We start from the raw sequence: 17,365 nt of genomic DNA, 5'->3' as shown, positions 1-17,365 counted from the left end.
TTCCTCTCGAGGTGAGATCACTCACCAGCCATCTGACCTTCCGAAAGATCTTAAAAACACACTTATTTTCCAGCAACTGATCTTTCCCTGATAAATTGTACCATCCTCTCTGACTAGGGACCATCTGGAGTTATGTTCTTACTGGCAAAGCGCGGAGATACCCCTTCGGGGGTCTATTCAGGCGCTCTATAAGAATATAAAATAAAAATAAAATAAAATTGACTGTCCAGACTTTGTTATCGCTGGTGATTTTAATCAATGGTTAGACCCCTTTTCAGATAGATTATCCTCTAGTAAGTTTCAACCTGACAAATCTCATAAGAGTTTTCAATCTGCCATTGCCTCCCGTCCTTTATATGATTCTTGGAAATTGTGCAATCCTGATGTGTTAGAATATACTTTTTTCTCCAATGTTCACCACACCCGTTCCAGGATTGATTATATTATGGTTAGTAAACATCTGCTTCCTTCTATTCAAAAATCTGTCATTGGTTCTATATTTATATCTGACCACGCCCCTGTCTATACTTCCCTTGACCTCTCCTTCACTTCTTCCACATTCAGTCGATGGAAATTCAATTCTTTCCTATTGTCTGATACTGCTTTCATGAAGGTTTTTTTTAATGATTTTTTACTTTTAATATCCCTCCCGACACCTCTGTTCCTAATAATTGGGATGCTTTTAAGGCTGCACTTAGGGCCTTTACTATTTCTTATGTCTCTAAGAAAAAGAAACGTAACAAGAAGAAATATGAAGACCAACTCAAGAACATTAAAGGGCTTGAACATTCTTATTTTTCCTCCAAATCCCTCTCTGCATTACAGGACTTAATCAAAGCTAAAACAGACCTAAACAAAACTCATGAAGCTTGTAACACCCTTATTAAAATCAAATTCATATTTCATGGCAGTCAAAATAAAGCGGGGAAAATGTTGGCAAATTATTTAAAAATCAAATTAGAACGTAAGAGTGTAGGTCCTATCTTCAACGACACAATCAATAAGTTAGTCTCGTCGGATGAGGATATTGCAGAAGTATTTCACAACTATTACCAATCCTTGTATACTGATGATACACATCCTTCTGAAGTAAACTTAACCTCCTTTTTTGATGGTCTTCCCTCGTCCCCTTCCCTTGCAGATGAAGTTGCGTTATTGGAAAAATATATTTCTCTCCAGAAAGTCACCCGGGCCATTAACTCCCTTAAAAAAAGCGAAAGCGCCAGGCCCTGACGGGCTGCCTGTTGAGTTTTATTCTACTTTTATTGCGTTTTTGGTGCCTAAACTCCTGCATTTTGTTTAATTCTTTTATTGCGGATGCCAAAGCATTTGGATCCTTTCTAAATGTTCATCCTTAATGCCTATTTCTCATCCTCTTCTTCCTTCTCCTCTCTTTTCTTCCTTCTTCCCTCTACTCTTCTCTCCTTTCTCTCCCCCCTGTTTCTTCTCTGTCCCCCTTTCTTTTCCTTTCTCTCTCTTGTTCTACACGTAATCCCTTTCATTACATATGTTTTATGCTCCATGTTCTTTTGTAAATCTTCCCATTATATATGACATATGTATGGTTATTTCTTGTAAAATACTAATAAAAATCTCTTTAAAAAAAAAGAAGTGTTTCTCAAAACAGAGATGAACTTCAGATGTAACTGATCTTGCTGTTCTGTGGCAACAGGTGTGTAGTGAAAGTGTTTCTGAAATACAGTGGAGCACTAAAGTTAGGCAATTTGGGGCAGGACCTGCTACCACAAGCTTCAAAATGAAGCCAATCTGAGGTTAATTAGAAGTTAGCAATTAGTCTCTCCCTTCGCATTACATTTTCCTGACAGACTACAACCTGCCTTTTCTCATCTTCCTCTCCAGTCTCAGTTTCGTTTTACATTTCACATTGCAGTATCATACATCTTTAATGTCTGACTCTTCACCCATTGGTCCCTGGTATTTATTTTTCTTTTCTATTTAATATTCTATCCCTGGCCCTTTCCACTCCCTTGTACTCAGTGGTCTAAATGCTACATCAGTACCCTTGGGAAGAGAACATTTTATAAGAATGAATAAACAAATAAACAACAAAGAAATAAATAACTCTACAAACTACCCAGACACAGTCCGTGGTGCACAGCCCTTTAAATATGAACCAATACTGTTTCCAGTACAAACATGAGTTAAACATCAAAAGATCAGAAGTTCACTTACAATATTTGGGATGTCAATTGTGAGGATCAACACCCAACTGCTTGTTGCCGGCATATGCTATATATAATGTTGATTTGTAGAGTTAACTATTCTCCTAGGAGGGTGTCCTGGCACTTGGGCAGGTGTGTAGGTGTGTGGTCCCTAAGGTACTTATACAATGAGCCAGGCCCCAAGCTTCTTGCGGAGCTCAATATTTGAGGAGAAGGCTCTGATATGCTGTGGCAAGTAGTTCGATGAAGGAGGATGAGCGACTTCCAGTTTCGTTTTTTTGGGATGTGGGCAGAGTGTGCAAGTGAGAGTGAGAGTGAGGCAAAGCATAGGCGTCTGATAGGTTGCTGAAAGTGCATGTGGCTGTTAAGCTATTCTGGTCCTCTGTTGTGTAGGGCTTTGTACCTGTGCATGAGAAGTATGAATTGGCTGCGCTTGTAAATGAGGAGCTAGTAAAACTTCCATAGTTGGTGTTTTATTTGGGTGCGGCATGGGAGGTTGAGTATGACTCTTGCAGCAGTGTTCCTGGTGTTCTGGAGTCTGTGTAGGAATTGTTTCGAAATTCTGACGTATAGACTGTTGCTGTAATCTAGTCTGCTGGTGATGAGAGCTTGCATGACAATGCATCTTGTGTTCTGAAGCAACCATTTGAAGATCTTTCAAAGAATGAGTAGGATGTGAAAGCCGGAGGTGCACACAGTATGGACTTGAGCTGTCTTGTTCAGCTCTCATCTAGGATGATCCCTATATTTCTTGCATCTTCTGTCTGTGTAGGTGTTGGTCCTAGCTGCAACGGCCACCAGGTAGAGTCCAATAAGTAAATATTTTTGGCAAAGACTAGTATTTTTGTCTTGTCAGAGATGAGCATCAAGCAGTTGGTTTGCATTTAGTGTGCCACCACAGTCATGCAGTTAGTAAAATATGTGGTGGTTGTCTTGTCTATCAGGGAGAGAATGAGTTGGCTGTCATCAGCATAGGAGATGATGGTGATGTTTTGTGATAAGTTGATGTTGGCAAGCGGTGCACATGTATGTTGAAGAGTGGAGCATCAGGACAATCCCTGTAGGACTGTGCATATCACTTTCTTGGCCTCTACTGTTAGGGGTGGCAGTCTGACCATTTGGGATCTTTCCATGAGGAAGCAGATACATTTGAGAATGAATCTTTATGTGCCAATCCCGTGGAGCTATCTGATGTTGGAGACAGTGTTGAAGACCACAGTGATGTCAGAGAGGATGAGGCTGCTGTTTCTCCTTGGTCCAAGATGATTCGAATGCCATTGGTTGCAGTAATGAGTGCTTTATTAGTGCAATGGTTCTCCCATGTCTATATCTTGATTAAGTGCTGTCTAGAAGATTGAGGATGGTTGGGAGTTGCTTGTTAATAGCCTTTTCAGTCACTTTGGCTGTATAGTGGAGCAGGGAGATTGATCGGAAGTTGCTCAGTTGATTAGGGTCGATTCTTGAGGAGGGTGTTGATTTCTGAAAGTTTCCATTCATCCAAGACAGTGGCGGACATGCTGGAGGTGTTGATAATGTGGATCAAAGTGGAGGTGGTTGGTGATCATCCCAGGCTGTGGGTATGGTTGGGGCATGAGTTTGTTGGATTCGTTAGGTCCGTTGGGGCCCCTGAGTGGATGGTTTGCATTATTGCCACTGTGTCGTTTCTGGTAAGGGTTATTTATTCGGTCAGATGGCTGTCTTGGTTGATGGTGGGTAGGATAAAATGAGTTCTCTGGGTTGGGCTGATATATGAGGTTGCTGTAGATGAATGCAATTTTATGTGGAAGAAGTTGAATAGATTGTTGCAGAGTTGCCTGTCGGCTGTGATGTTGTTGACATTGGCTGACGGTGAGGTGAAATCCTTGATGATTTAGAAGATCTGTTTTCAGCTGTTAGAGGTTGCTTTGATGCTGTCCACTAGTGCATTTTTCTTGGTGTTTCTTATTTGCTAGTGGTGGAATCTGAATGCAACCTTGTAGGTAGTTCTGTTGGCTGTGTTGTAAGTGGCTCCCCATTTTCTTTCTAACCATGAATGCTGAACCTGGTATGGGTGTTTACTTGAGGTGTGTCAATTTGGAAGTGGGTGATGAAGTGGACGGTCCATATGAGAAGTGTGCTGAAGTTGCATTTGATGCTGTCACTTATGGTTAAGATGGTGTCCAGTGGGTGTCCTGGCTCTGAGATGAGATTTGTGAGTCTAATGTTGCTCAATCTTTCAAGGGGGACTGTGGGGCAGGGGCAGTTTTGGTCATCCAGGTGAAAGTTGCGGTAACGGAGGAGACTGTAGGCTCAACAGAGTTGATTATGAGGTTGGTAAAGGTGGCTCATGGTCTGGGTGGTTGGTAGACAAGGGTTCCCGGAAGAAGTTTTGAAGATTTGCTGATTGAAGTACAGCTGTTCCATGAAAGGGATAGTGTTCTCTGTGGATGTGGAGAACTAGCAGTGGGTGCAGGTGAAAGCTCCTACCATGGTGTGATGCACAGTGAGTACGCAGTTGGGTGAATGGTAAAATAACATGTGTATTTGTAAAGCGCACCTTCATCTACCGGTCTCTTGGCGCTGAATAACAGAAGTTTATTGTTACCCAACTCAGTAGACCCGCTGGGATTTGAACCTGTAACCATGAGGTCAAACACAGGCCCCTGCAATTGATGCATTAGTCCACTGAGCCACCAGATCCAGATCCAGAATGGTGTCTGAGGTCTAGTGACCTAAAGAGTGTTGCAGCGTTTTGCTGCGTGGTGCTCAGATCAGGGTGTCTGGTGCTGGGAGCGGTCTAGGCATGGACGGGCCTAGGTGGGCTTGCTTTTAGAACACCAGCGGTATGCCTGCTGCGTGCCTTGTTGCAGCTGCCATTAAGTAGATCCTGGGAGGGGGAGTAATGCAAGGTACTGTGGTGTCATCTCCTGTGCTAATGGATGATGGGAAATGAGGTTGTCTTGCTTGGCTTCTTCCTTTAAAGATGGGTTTGGTGGGAAACCTAGTAATTTCACTTCCTGTCCAGATGGATGATGGGAAATTCAATGATGTCACTTCCTGCGCAGATGGATCATTTCCCATCACCCATAAGAACAGTAAATGATATCACTGGTGATGTTATTTCCTGTGCTTATGGGTGATGGGAAATGAAGTCCTCTCTTGTTTGGCTTCACCTTTTAAACACCATTTTGGTGGGAAAACTAGTAATGTCACTTCCCTTGCAGGTAGATGATGAGCGATCCAGTGGTGGTGCTTCCTGTGCTGATGGGTGATGGATACATACCACAAATCTCAGTTAGCAGAGGACAATATTGACAAGAGCTGTGGACAGAGTGAAGAATGTTTAAAAACTCCCAAATCAACAAGTTAAAATAAAAAAATGGTGGAATGGCTTCCTTTGGAGAGTCCATTCACTGTTTGCTAAATGCAGTCAGCAACAAAAGAAACTGCTGAAAGGCTCATGCTAACCCCTTAAAGTGATGGCATTCATGCAAATGGAAAGTACTGGAAGTCTGATAAGTGTCTCGCCTCTGTATACATCCCTCAACATCATCCACTATGGCCATTTGAAATGCACATCTTATAAACATTGAATGAGCATGTGAGTAAACCATTAATGATTGCTCACCTTGAGCATTAGATTGTAAAAAACAGCATTGGAAAACTGTGGAAAGATGTATATATAATAATTGTTATGAATCTATTTCTATATTGTAATTAATGCAGATGGTCTATTGACTACAAATATGCAGCTTCAAATGGTGTATATTAAAGCAAGATGTATTTTAATTGCTAACGTTTTCTTATAGTTTATCACAATCAAGTGATATATGTTACACGTTATCGCACAATGATAGGAGTAGGTCAATAAAGTGTGTATGTTCAAAGTTATAATGCCATAAGACAGAGGGGACATGGAATACTGAAGTCGTTCAGTCAAGGTATTTCCCAGTATCTAGTCTAGGAGTATAGTTCCTAGTCATTGCTGTACACATTTCAATTAACCAGTTGTTCAAGAGTCATCACGAGGACAACAGAATTATTAAACGTGAATATAGAGAGGATCCAAAGAGTGTAGTATTAATATGTTGAATCGAAATGCATCTGAGGAAGTAGGGAAGGGCCCAAAAGCCCATTTGACTAAACATGAATGTGATATGTTCATTCAACATATTGATTGAAGTGCCTGCGATGATTCCAGAGTGGAGTGGCTCTTCCTGCATCAGGTTGGGGATGGGATATTAGAATTTCACAGCACCACAAACTGCCTATGTCTGCAATCTGAATAGAATATGAAGGGATGCATGTAGTCATAGTGAATCAATGTATTAATCTACCCAATGGGTGTAGAACTGGGACCTAAGAAGGGAACATATCGGTTGGCTTATGGCACCATGTCGGGCTCCAACTTCAACATGGGCAGCATGGGTCTGGTTAGCTTTCTGGCAGAGAAGTGGTGGTCTTGTTGCTTAGAGTATTCACAGCCAGAGATGTTGGTGCAATGTATTTAATTCTTGAAACTACAGTACCCAGCAGGCTGCAAACGTTGGTCGTGGGTTGCACCTTGATAGCTTTAGAAGTACAATTTTCAGCATGCTGACCTTTCGAGCATTGTACAGGAAGTTCTGAAAAAATAAACTGCCAGAAAAGAACAGAACTAATATCTGCTGAGCAAGTCTTCAACATTTGAAGGGGTATCTTCTGTCTATTCAGAATTTTTACTTAATTTAGTTAGTTAGAGTTAGGATTAGTAAGTGTAATTCGGCTTTGCAAACCTTTCCATTTGATTTTATCTATTTATGTACAGACTATACCTTGTCCTATTCTATTTATTTTGGGAATATGCAGAATATTCCCTATATAAAGCATAAGGAAATGTGGGCAAGACAGTCTTCTGTTGCTCACTTAGGATATTGTCACATTCCAGTCAAATACATATCTGTTCACTCTATTTGTGTAAAACTCCATACCACCATTTGGACAGATCTGTTAATTCTCTTCTCTTCTTTTCTTAGACAGGCATCTCTATTCTGCTACTGAAGTTTACACTGAAGCAGGTTCCAGTCTGTCCCTCTTACTTATAGGGATTGATCCTACTCTGCTTGTTTAGTAGTAATAGTAGTACTAGTAGTAGTAGCAGTAGTAGTGTGTGGTAAACTAATAGTGAGCGGTGTCCTATGTTGGAGGAATCAAAGTCATTATACATTTCTATTAAGATCTGACACACCACAACTGTCAGTGTCTGTGTCCCAGTGTGTATGGCCAAAACACGCAATAAATAGTGCAGCAGAGTTTAGAATGAATGCTCCTGCACCCCCCACTTTAGTGTACCTCTAGCTTCCTCAGCAAAGATATGGCCCCAAACTAGTAAAGCTCCAGCTGGGGTCTAGTTTGCTTCTGGCACCTCAAGTCCTCAAATCTTTACTAACGAGGAGGGAGAACATGGTGGCGGTCGACTGACTCGCCGCAGTGCTCCGTGACCTGCGCTCCTGTAATTGCGCCTTCCCTTTCACAGACATGACACTACTTACCAAAAGTGCTGATTTTGCTGTGTAGGAGTGTTTTCTGGCCCCCACGGAGTTCCTGTCGGAAAGGTGCCGGTGAGGAGACATCGGATTGAGGGTCCCCGAATGCGGGCTTGGTCTTGCAGTGTCTCGAGTCTCCCAGGTGTTTCCTAACTCGGCTTGCTCGAAGAGGCGGGGTGGAGTCTGCTTTCCATGCCGAATTCAACGCAGAGAAACGGAGGAGGCTGCAATGATCGTCTAGAGCCCCAAGGGAGGTTTGATTTTAGTTTGTTTTACCGACCTGAGCCAGTGCGCCCCTGGGTTTCTCCGGGGCTGCAGAAGTGGGTGGTGGCTGCCCTGGAGTTGCGGAGGGGTAGGAGAGTGCGAAGTTTGATTCCAGCGGTTGGGGGCAAGACCAGTGTGGCGCAGGGGCGAGATAGCAGCTTCAAAGAAACTGTGTCTGAGGTTATGCCTGTCTCTTTGCCTGAAATCACGGCGGAAGGTGGCACTAAGGTGTCTCCCAGGAGGGATTGTGACGGGGCAAAAAAAAAAGTGTGCAACATTTAGCTTTACCCCTCTCCTCTCCTAAGCCTCATAAAATAAAAGGCAGACGAGGGCGAAGGAAGAAAGAAGTACCTAAGGAAGTAATTGTGGAAGTCGAGGTGGATGATCTTCCTACTCTCCCAGGCAGGTCTGAGTTTGTGAAAAAGAAGGCCTCATCCTATTTGTCTTCAGAGGTCAAAGCAAAGAGTCTAAGATCTGCCAAATCCTCTAGAATTCTTGGGGGTAACCTGGGCGTGGGCTCCAAAATTACGCCTTCGCTCCGTTCCTATTTTAAGGTTGTCCCACAGGTGCTTGACTTAGGGGAGGATACCCTTAAGATGGCTACACTACCTGCTACATTGCCTGCATTACCTGTATTGCCAGCATTGCCTGGGTGTGAAACTGTGACCGCTCCATCTGATGTTAACCAAATTTGTCTGTCCTCCTCCGAGGGATCTTTGGGCCCAGTGTCAACAGTCATGGCGATAGCCCTCTTGCCTGGCTCATCTGTCTCAGTCCTTAATCCTATTAGCCCTGATTCTCAGGTGGGTCTGCAGGGTGATTTTCCTGATCAGCAAACACTGGTTATACCCACAGGGGGCCCTAGTAGGATTGGTCTACCTGAAAATGTACATCCAGGACCCTCAGTGCAGATATCTACCTCTGCAACAGACGGGCAGGCGGCTATTTTAGACCCCCTAGCAGTAATGTTTTCTTCCTTGTCTCAAGACATGAAAAAGGGGTTTGAAGAGTTTTCGGCTAATCAGCTGGAGATTAGTAACTATTGTGAGCTGCTGGACAATAAGATAGATGGTCTTACTGCCAGAACCGGAGCCCTGGAAGAGACAGTAGCAGTTTTAACGGTTCACTTGGACCAGGCTAAAGATGACATCTCTAAACTTAAAATAATGGATATGGATTTAGCTGATAGAATGGAATTGTTGGAAAACAACTTGAGGCGAAGTAATATCTGCATTCTTAATGTCCCGGAGGGCACTGAAGGGTCCGAAATTAAGCTATTTATTGTCCTTCTGTTAAAGGAGTCTTTGCCCATAACCCACTCAGTGGAGGATCTTGCCCTTGATATCCAACGAGTACATAGGGACCCCTTTCGACGTAACCCCCAAAGGACTAAACCATGCAAAATTCTAGTGAATTTCCATACGTACGCTTTGAAGGAGCATATTCTAAATCTTGCCCTGAAACAGCGTTCACTGGAAGGTAAAGGATTTGCCTTCCTAATAAGATCTGATTTATCACGCACCACACTTGAAAAACAATGGGAATTCGGGAGGCGCTTGAATGCCTTTAGGGGGTTGGAGGCAACAGCGCAATTGATGTTCCCGGCGGCTTTGAAAGTTATGCACAATAATAAAATCTTTAATTTAAGATATGTGCAGGCGGCCGACGAGCTCTTACTGTCATTGGGTAGTAAATCCTAGGAGATCCCGAGTGAGTTCTTGTATATCAGGAATAGCGTATGGGTAAGCATTAATACTAAGAATAGGGTCAGTAGTGAAATAAGTTTTGAAAAAAAAAAAAAAAGGGAGAGAAAAAAAAATACTTTTCTGTGTAAAATATATTAAAAAATAACAGAAGGAAATAAAAAAAATAAAAAATGGGTTTAGGAAAACACAAATTAGAGTGAGTATTTCACTATTTATACATGATGCTGACATCTTTAAATTCTGGTCTCCGTTTTGTTTTTTAGGCACAAATAGAGAGGTTGGGGGGCTCTTGCAGGAGCGCAGGGAGGGGTGCTATTCTACTGGAATTTTCCGGTTAGATATAGCAAGGGTTCTCCATGGGGAGGGGGGAGGTGAGGGAAGAGGGCACAGGGGTTTGTGGGTGGGGTGGGTGGTAGGAAAAAAACAAAAAATCCTCATTTTTCAAGTCTTAGTTCATTTGTATTTATGGTGGTCCGTTCTGGCATTTTCATTGTGCTGGTTTAAATATAGAATGGTCATAGGGGTAAGGCGGATGGTTTTTCTTTATGGGAGATATTAAAATCATTTTCTGGAACGTTAATGGTTTGCGTTCTAAACCAAGAGCTAATAAAATCTGGCAGTATCTGCGTGACTCTGAGGCTCAGATAATAATACTCCAGGAAACTCACTTGACCCTTGCTGAATCTACGGCAGAGATTAATAAAAAGAGGTGGATTGACTTTGCAGTCTCCACTTCGCAAAATCTTAATATCAGAGGAGTATCGATTATTTTTAAAAAACAACTTAAAGCGAGGATGGTAAAGCAGATTGTCAACCCAGGTGGCAGATGGGCAATTGTTACGGTCTGTATTGCCGATGCCCAGTACACTCTAATCGGCTATTATGGCCCTAATATAGACAATCCCTCCTTTTTGGAGACTATTGTGTTCCATCTTTTGTCATGTCCAAATCCTGTCATATGGGCAGGAGATTTTAACATTGTCTTGGACCCTTGTTTGGACAAATCTCCTAGCAGCCGCCACTTGGTTCCTTCCAATTCCAAGTTATTTCTTCTTGCATCTATGAGGCAATATGCCTATGTAGATATCTGGAGATTAAGATCAGGAAAGCAGCAGGGTGTTTCTTTTAGGAACTATAAGTACCACCACAAGTCTAGGATCGACTTTGTGCTGATAAGCCAAACTTTGACCGACGCTGTAAAATCCATTACTTACCTTCCCCTACACTTGTCAGATCACTCAGCAATTTTTTTGGTGTATAAAGCGTCCTCTAGAACAGTTCCAAGAGGTTGGTCCTTTGATCGCTCTCTCCTTACGAACTCTGAGCTGAGGTCCAAAGTTTTATTAGCATTAATGTTGGCTCAGCTGCCTTGGATGTTGTTCGGGACTCCCTAAAGGCCTGTTTGAGAGGTTTGATCACAGGGAAAGTGTCTTTCCGTGCTAAACAATACAGGGAGGAGGTCGCTACCATCGAGGCAGAGATAGTTAAGATCCAAGCTGATATCGATTTACTGTCAACCCCGTCCGAGGCTGTATACAAGCTGCTTAGAGAGAAATTGTTTAGTTTAAAATCATCTCTGGGAACAGTTCTTGGTAGGAGAATTCAGCAGAGATGGGAGGCCAGTAGGTTGGCGCATTTTGAGTATGGGGAGGGCGCGGGCAAGCCATTGGCATGGAAGGCCAAAACATGCAAGTTCGGAATAACATTACAACAATAGTTTCTGGAGGTTCTATAATCTCCTCTGACGAAGGTATTAGATCTGCCTTTAGAGATTTTTTTAACGGGATATATCATGAAGATAAATCCATTAATCCTGCTTTAGCCAAACAGTGGCTTAGTAAAATCTCTCTTCCTGCCCTATCTGCCGAGAAAAGTATGCTTCTAGATAGACAAATTTTCAGAGGAGGAGGTCAGGACTGCCATTCGGAGCAGTAAAAAAGGCAGAGCTTCAGGACCGGATGGTCTCCCGGCTGAAATGTTTAAACTTCTGGAGCAAGAGATAACACCTCTGCTGGTTGCTCTATTTAACTACATCTTGATAGAGGGTCATTCTCTCCCTGAGTCATGGAATGGTGCCTCCATTACGCTAATTTTGAAACCGGGCAAGCCCGCCACATCATGTGGGTCCTATAGGCCAATTTCTATACTTAATGTAGATTATAAGATATTTACTACAATATTGGCCAGGCGGTTGGCAGGGGTTGCTCCTGAGCTGTTACATCAGGATCAGAAGGGGTTCGTAAAAGGACAACAGCTGTACGAGCTAACCTACGATCTTATTGGGGCCATTGATATGGCCACGACTGCGTCCCTCCCCCTGGCAGCTATAACATTGGATGCTACCAAGGCCTTCGATATGGTAAATTGGATCTACCTTGCGGAGGCCTTGGTGAAATTTAACATCAGGGAGGGTTTTCAGCGCACTATTGAACTTTTGTACAAAAGGCCCTTTGCTCGAGTCCTGGGTAATGGGGTACTTTCGGATCCGTTAAATATCTCTAGAGGGACGAGGCAGGGCTGTCCCCTTTCCCCTTTACTTTTTGATTTATACATCGCGCCCCTAGCACAAAGCTTGAGGGATGCCCTAAATATTAAGCCTTTTGTATATCATGGCTGGGAGCGTAAAGTTGCACTTTATGCGGATGATGTGCTTATTTTGACATCTAATGCACAATCCGCACTCCCAGAAGCCCTTTTAATAGCTCAGGAGTTTGGGGATATAGCGGGCTATGAGGTGAACGCTGCAAAAACGGAAGTCCTGGTTTGGAATGACGACATCGGCGATACTAACATCTTGCCAGGGTCTTCAATGCGATACTTGGGCTTAAATATACCGAAGGATATAAATAATCTAGTTACTTCTAATTTTTCTGCTGTAGCAAAGCACTGCCGCCAGTTAATGCGTTCTTGGGAAATGCTTCCATTAACTATTTTAGGAAGGGTTAATTTAGTTAAAATGACCATCCTACCTAAAATTTCTTTTTATTTAATACAATACCACTATATTTTGAACCTGCCATGATTGCGAAGTTCCAGTCAGACATTACATCTTTTATCTGGAACAGGAAACAATCACGGATCTCCTGGAAAAAACTTAGGAGTCGTAGAGAGAAAGGGGGGTTGGTGGCTCCGGACCTCCAGCTCTACGCCTGGGCTTTTCAATTATCGCATGTTAGAAGGCTTTTAAAGATGCCATTAGATTCGGGGGTAGGTGCCTTGTTGTCAGCCTTGATTGATGGGGAGGGTTTAGGTAATTCAGGTTTATTATTTAAATTTGGAAATCAACGCTTTTTTAAGAAAATTAAGTTAAAGATCCTACGTGGTGTATCCAAAACATGGGCCAAACTGATGGGCACATTAAAAATAGGCTATTATTGCGATAAGACTCCCTTATGGGGACTGCCGGAAAGTCCGGAGTGGCTGGGTGATAGCTTGGCGATTCCGATTAAAGATGCAGGGTTGCTGGTTTGGGGGGACTTGTTCTCTGAGGGCAACCTGTTCCCATGGGAGTGCTTGAGAGAGAAAGTGGGTCCTAACTTCTCAAGATTTAAATATCTTCAGATATCAGGTTGGACGCAAGCCTTCTTAGCGCGGCCATCTTTACTGAATAAGTTTCCTATTGGAGGCTATAGTTATCTGGTCTCAAAGCTAGTTGACACTCCACCGTCTAAGAAAGAAGTCTCCTTGTGGTACAACTTGATGCTGGATGAACTTGATGGCGACTTTTTGTTACCAGAACATCTTTGGGGTTCTACGTTACCGGGTCATAAGGTGACTGAGTTGTGGTCCATTTCATTTAAAACATTGTGGGAATTTGTAAAACCGGCTTGGTTACGTAGGAACCACCTATATACGCTGCATAGGGCCTATTACTCCCAACTCAGGCTCTCGAAATTCAATCCCGGAAACCCTGTAATGTGCCCTAAATGTGGATCACCGTTGGCGTCTGATGCCCATATGTTCTTCGAATGTCCCTCTTTAAAACCTTTTTGGGAAGATATTGGCCGTTTTCTCTCAGATGCTCTTGGAACTATAATTACTTTTGATTTGGCTATGGTTATCTTTGGGCTCTCGCCTGAGGTCCAAGGTCAGGCAAAAATTATTTTGTTCTATGCTACTTTGCTTGCCCGGAGAGAGATCTGCAAAAAGTGGGAAGAGGTTACACCACCTGCATTTTTAGATTGGCTGATCTCGGTTTTACATGTTTCAAGAATAGATCTAGAAAGATCTGGTAACCAGGCCAAGAGAGCCTGTTGGCACCGTTTGGTATGGATAAACTGAAGCCCGTTTTTTTTTTTTTTTTTGTAAAAAAAAATTTTCTCCCTTGGTCCAATGATTATTCACTGTTGGGGTTTCCGAACCTGAATACCTGGACTCTTTTGTTTGGTGTCCTTGGTTTATATCAGCCCCATCAGCCGGGCATGGAGGTGGTGGCACTTACCCCTTCCTATCTGGATTCCTCATTAGATGGCCCCTGAAGGCATATCTTTCTGAGGGTAGTGTTCAACCTTGTGTTGTTACAATCTATACCCTGCCTGGTTTCTAACCTGAGACAGACTGTTGTGTTCTTGTAGGTGGCCACATCTGGAATCAATAGTGATTAATGAGGACGAAAAAAAAAAAAAAAAAGATCTGACACACCACAACTGTCAGTGTCTGTGTCCCAGTGTGTATGGCCAAAACATGCAATAAATAGTGCAGCAGAGTTTAGAATGAATGCCCCTGCACCCCCCACTTTAGTGTACCTCTAGCTTCCTCAGCAAAGATATGGCCCCAAACTAGTAAAGCTCCGGCTGGGGTCTAGTTTGCTTCTGGCACCTCAAGTCCTGATCTTGTCCAATCCATTATTGTATCCAAAGAGGTCCTGTACTAACTCCCTATCTGAACTTATGGACTTTCCGAAGAGAAAACAATAAAAGGTCAGCATGGTTCTTAGAGGTCATCAATTACATGTCCATCATCAAGTCTGTGCAGGGAGAAGCCCTCAACTTTAGTTCCACATTGTGTTTCCCTTGCTAACCTTGCAACCCATACAGCTTCAAGAATAAACAGATCTTCTCCCTGCTGAAAACACCTGCCCTAGATCGAACTGACCTTGCCTACTTCCAACTAATAACCCCGTCCCAAAAACAGCAAAAATGATTTTGAGATACCTCGCTTGTGTGGATGCCCAAAGCAGAGTTAGCCTAAAAATGTGTAAAAGAATTTTGCGCTTATCAACGCGTTGTGATATAACCTCAATCTCTACATGTTTTTGGCCCTTCCATGTCGCAGACAATTGGCCCACTCACACAAGTGAGGTATCGTGTTACTTGTGAGACTGAGGGGGAACACTGATTGTTAGGTGATTTGTGCTGGTGCCTTTATTCCACAAAGAAATGTGTGGCAAGATTTATTTCGCAAAATTTTAGGTGTGCCGGGGATTGCATGTAATGAAATTTTGGGGGATCCACACAAGCTACATCTCCTGGGACTCCCCTGGGTATCTAGTGTTCAGAAATGTCTGGGTTTGGAAGGCTTCCCTAGATGGCGGCCCAAAACGCAGGTTACCCCCTTGCAAAACCAGGCCGTTTGTGATAGATAACTTTGATATCTCACAATATTTTGTGGGCCCTTCTCTGTCACAATTCAGAAAAGGGGGTGGTGATGGACAGAGTATCTGAATTAAGCAGAAAACTCATACCCACTCGCTCAAGACCTGGCTGTTCAAGCAGTAGCGGGCCCCCCCTCCCCCAGCGCCTTGAGACCCTCCGGGTGAGTAGTGCGCTATATAAATGCATTGATTGATTGATTGATTACCCAGTCAAGAGATCAGGGCTTGATCCATCACCGTTTTTTAGCTCACTGCACCATCCCAGCTCAGAACCTGGCTACATGCAAATTAGTCTGTCCCTGACCCAGTGCATCATGGGAACAGGGCAGACCAAACTACCAAGCCAATTCTTTTACTGGGAAGGAAACAAGCTTCCGGGGACCGGTTTCTGGCATTAAAGCTGTCTTCGGCCCGGCTTGCTTGAATCCTGATGGTGCAATGAGCAAGGGACTCATGTCTGAGTATACCCTTCCACGCTTATGGTGGACAAAACGATTCAGAAAAGGGGGTGGTGATGGACAGAGTATCTGAATTAAGCAGAACACTCGTACCCAGTCAAGAGATCAGGGCTTGATCCATCACCGTTTTTTAGCTCACTGCACCATCCCAGCTCAGAAACTGGCTACATGCAAATTAGTCTGTCCCTGGCCCAGTGCATCATGGGAACAGGGCAGACCAAACTACCAAGCCAATTCTTTTACTGGGAAGGAAACAAGCATCCGGGGACCGGTTTCTGGCATTACAGCCGTCTTCGGCCCAGCTTACTTGAATCCTGATGGTGCAATGAGCAAGGGACTCATGTCTGAGCATACCCTTCCACGCTTATGGTGGACAAAACGATTCAGAAAAGGGAGTGGTGATGGACAGAGTATCTGAATTAAGCAGAACACTCATACCCAGTCAAGAGATCAGGGCTTGATCCATCAACGTTTTTTAGCTCGCTGCACCATCCCAGCTCAGAACCTGGCTACATGCAAATTAGTCTGTCCCTGGCACAGTGCATCATGGGAACAGGTCAGACCAAACTACCAAGCCAATTCTTTTATTAGGAAGGAAACAAGCTTCCGGGGACCGGTTTCTGGCATTACGGCCGTCTTCGGCCCGGCTTGCTTGAATCCTGATGGAGCAATGAGCAAGGGACTCATGTCTGAGCATACCCTTCTACGCTTATGGTGGACAAAACGATTCAGAAAAGGGGGTGGTGATGGACAGAGTATCTGAATTAAGCAGAACACTCGTACCCAGTTAGGAGATCAGGGCTTTATCCATCACCGTTTTTTAGCTCACTGCACTATCCCAGCTCAGAACCTGGCTACAAGTTAATAAGTCTGTCCCTGGCCCAGTGCATCATGGGAACAGGGCAGACCAAGCTACCAAGCCAATTCTTTTACTGGGAAGGAAACAAGCTTCCGGGGACCGGTTTCTGGCATTACAGCCGTCTTCGGCCCCGCACGCTTGAATCCTGATGGTGCAATGAGCAAGGGACTCATGTCTGAGCATACCCTTCCACGCTTATGGTGGACAAAACGATTCAGAAAAGGGGGTGGTGATGGACAGAGTATCTGACTTAAGCAGAACACTCGTACCCAGTCAAGAGATCAGGGCTTGATCCATCACCGTTTTTCAGCTCACTGCACCATCCCAGCTCAGAACCTCGCTACATGCAAATTATTCTGTCCCTGGCCCAGTGCATCATGGGAACAGGGCAGACCAAACTACCAAGCCAATTCTTTTATTGGGAAGGAAACAAGCTTCTGGGGACCGGTTTCTGGCATTACAGCCGTCTACGGCCCGGCTTGCTTGAATCCTGATGGTGCAGTGAGCAAGGGACTCATGTCTGAGCATACCCTTCCACGCTTATGGTGGACAAAACGATTCAGAAAAGGGGGTGGTGATGGACAGAGTATCTGAATTAAACAGAATACTATCATGACGGGATGTGATTTAAAACCCGTCATCAACATCGGACCGGTGTCCCCGCCCCCTATTTTTTAACCATTACGGCAAACCAACTTCGGTGTTTCTAATCATTTCTAAATTACTCTCTTAGATACGGTTTGCAAGATATGGAGAAAACATGTTTATGAAAGGTGTGTATTTATTTTATATTTCGGA

Source organism: Lissotriton vulgaris, chromosome 6 (genome assembly GCF_964263255.1).
Source record: "Lissotriton vulgaris chromosome 6, aLisVul1.2, whole genome shotgun sequence".
Lineage (NCBI taxonomy): Eukaryota > Metazoa > Chordata > Amphibia > Caudata > Salamandridae > Lissotriton > Lissotriton vulgaris.
This window is presented reverse-complemented; position numbering follows the sequence as displayed.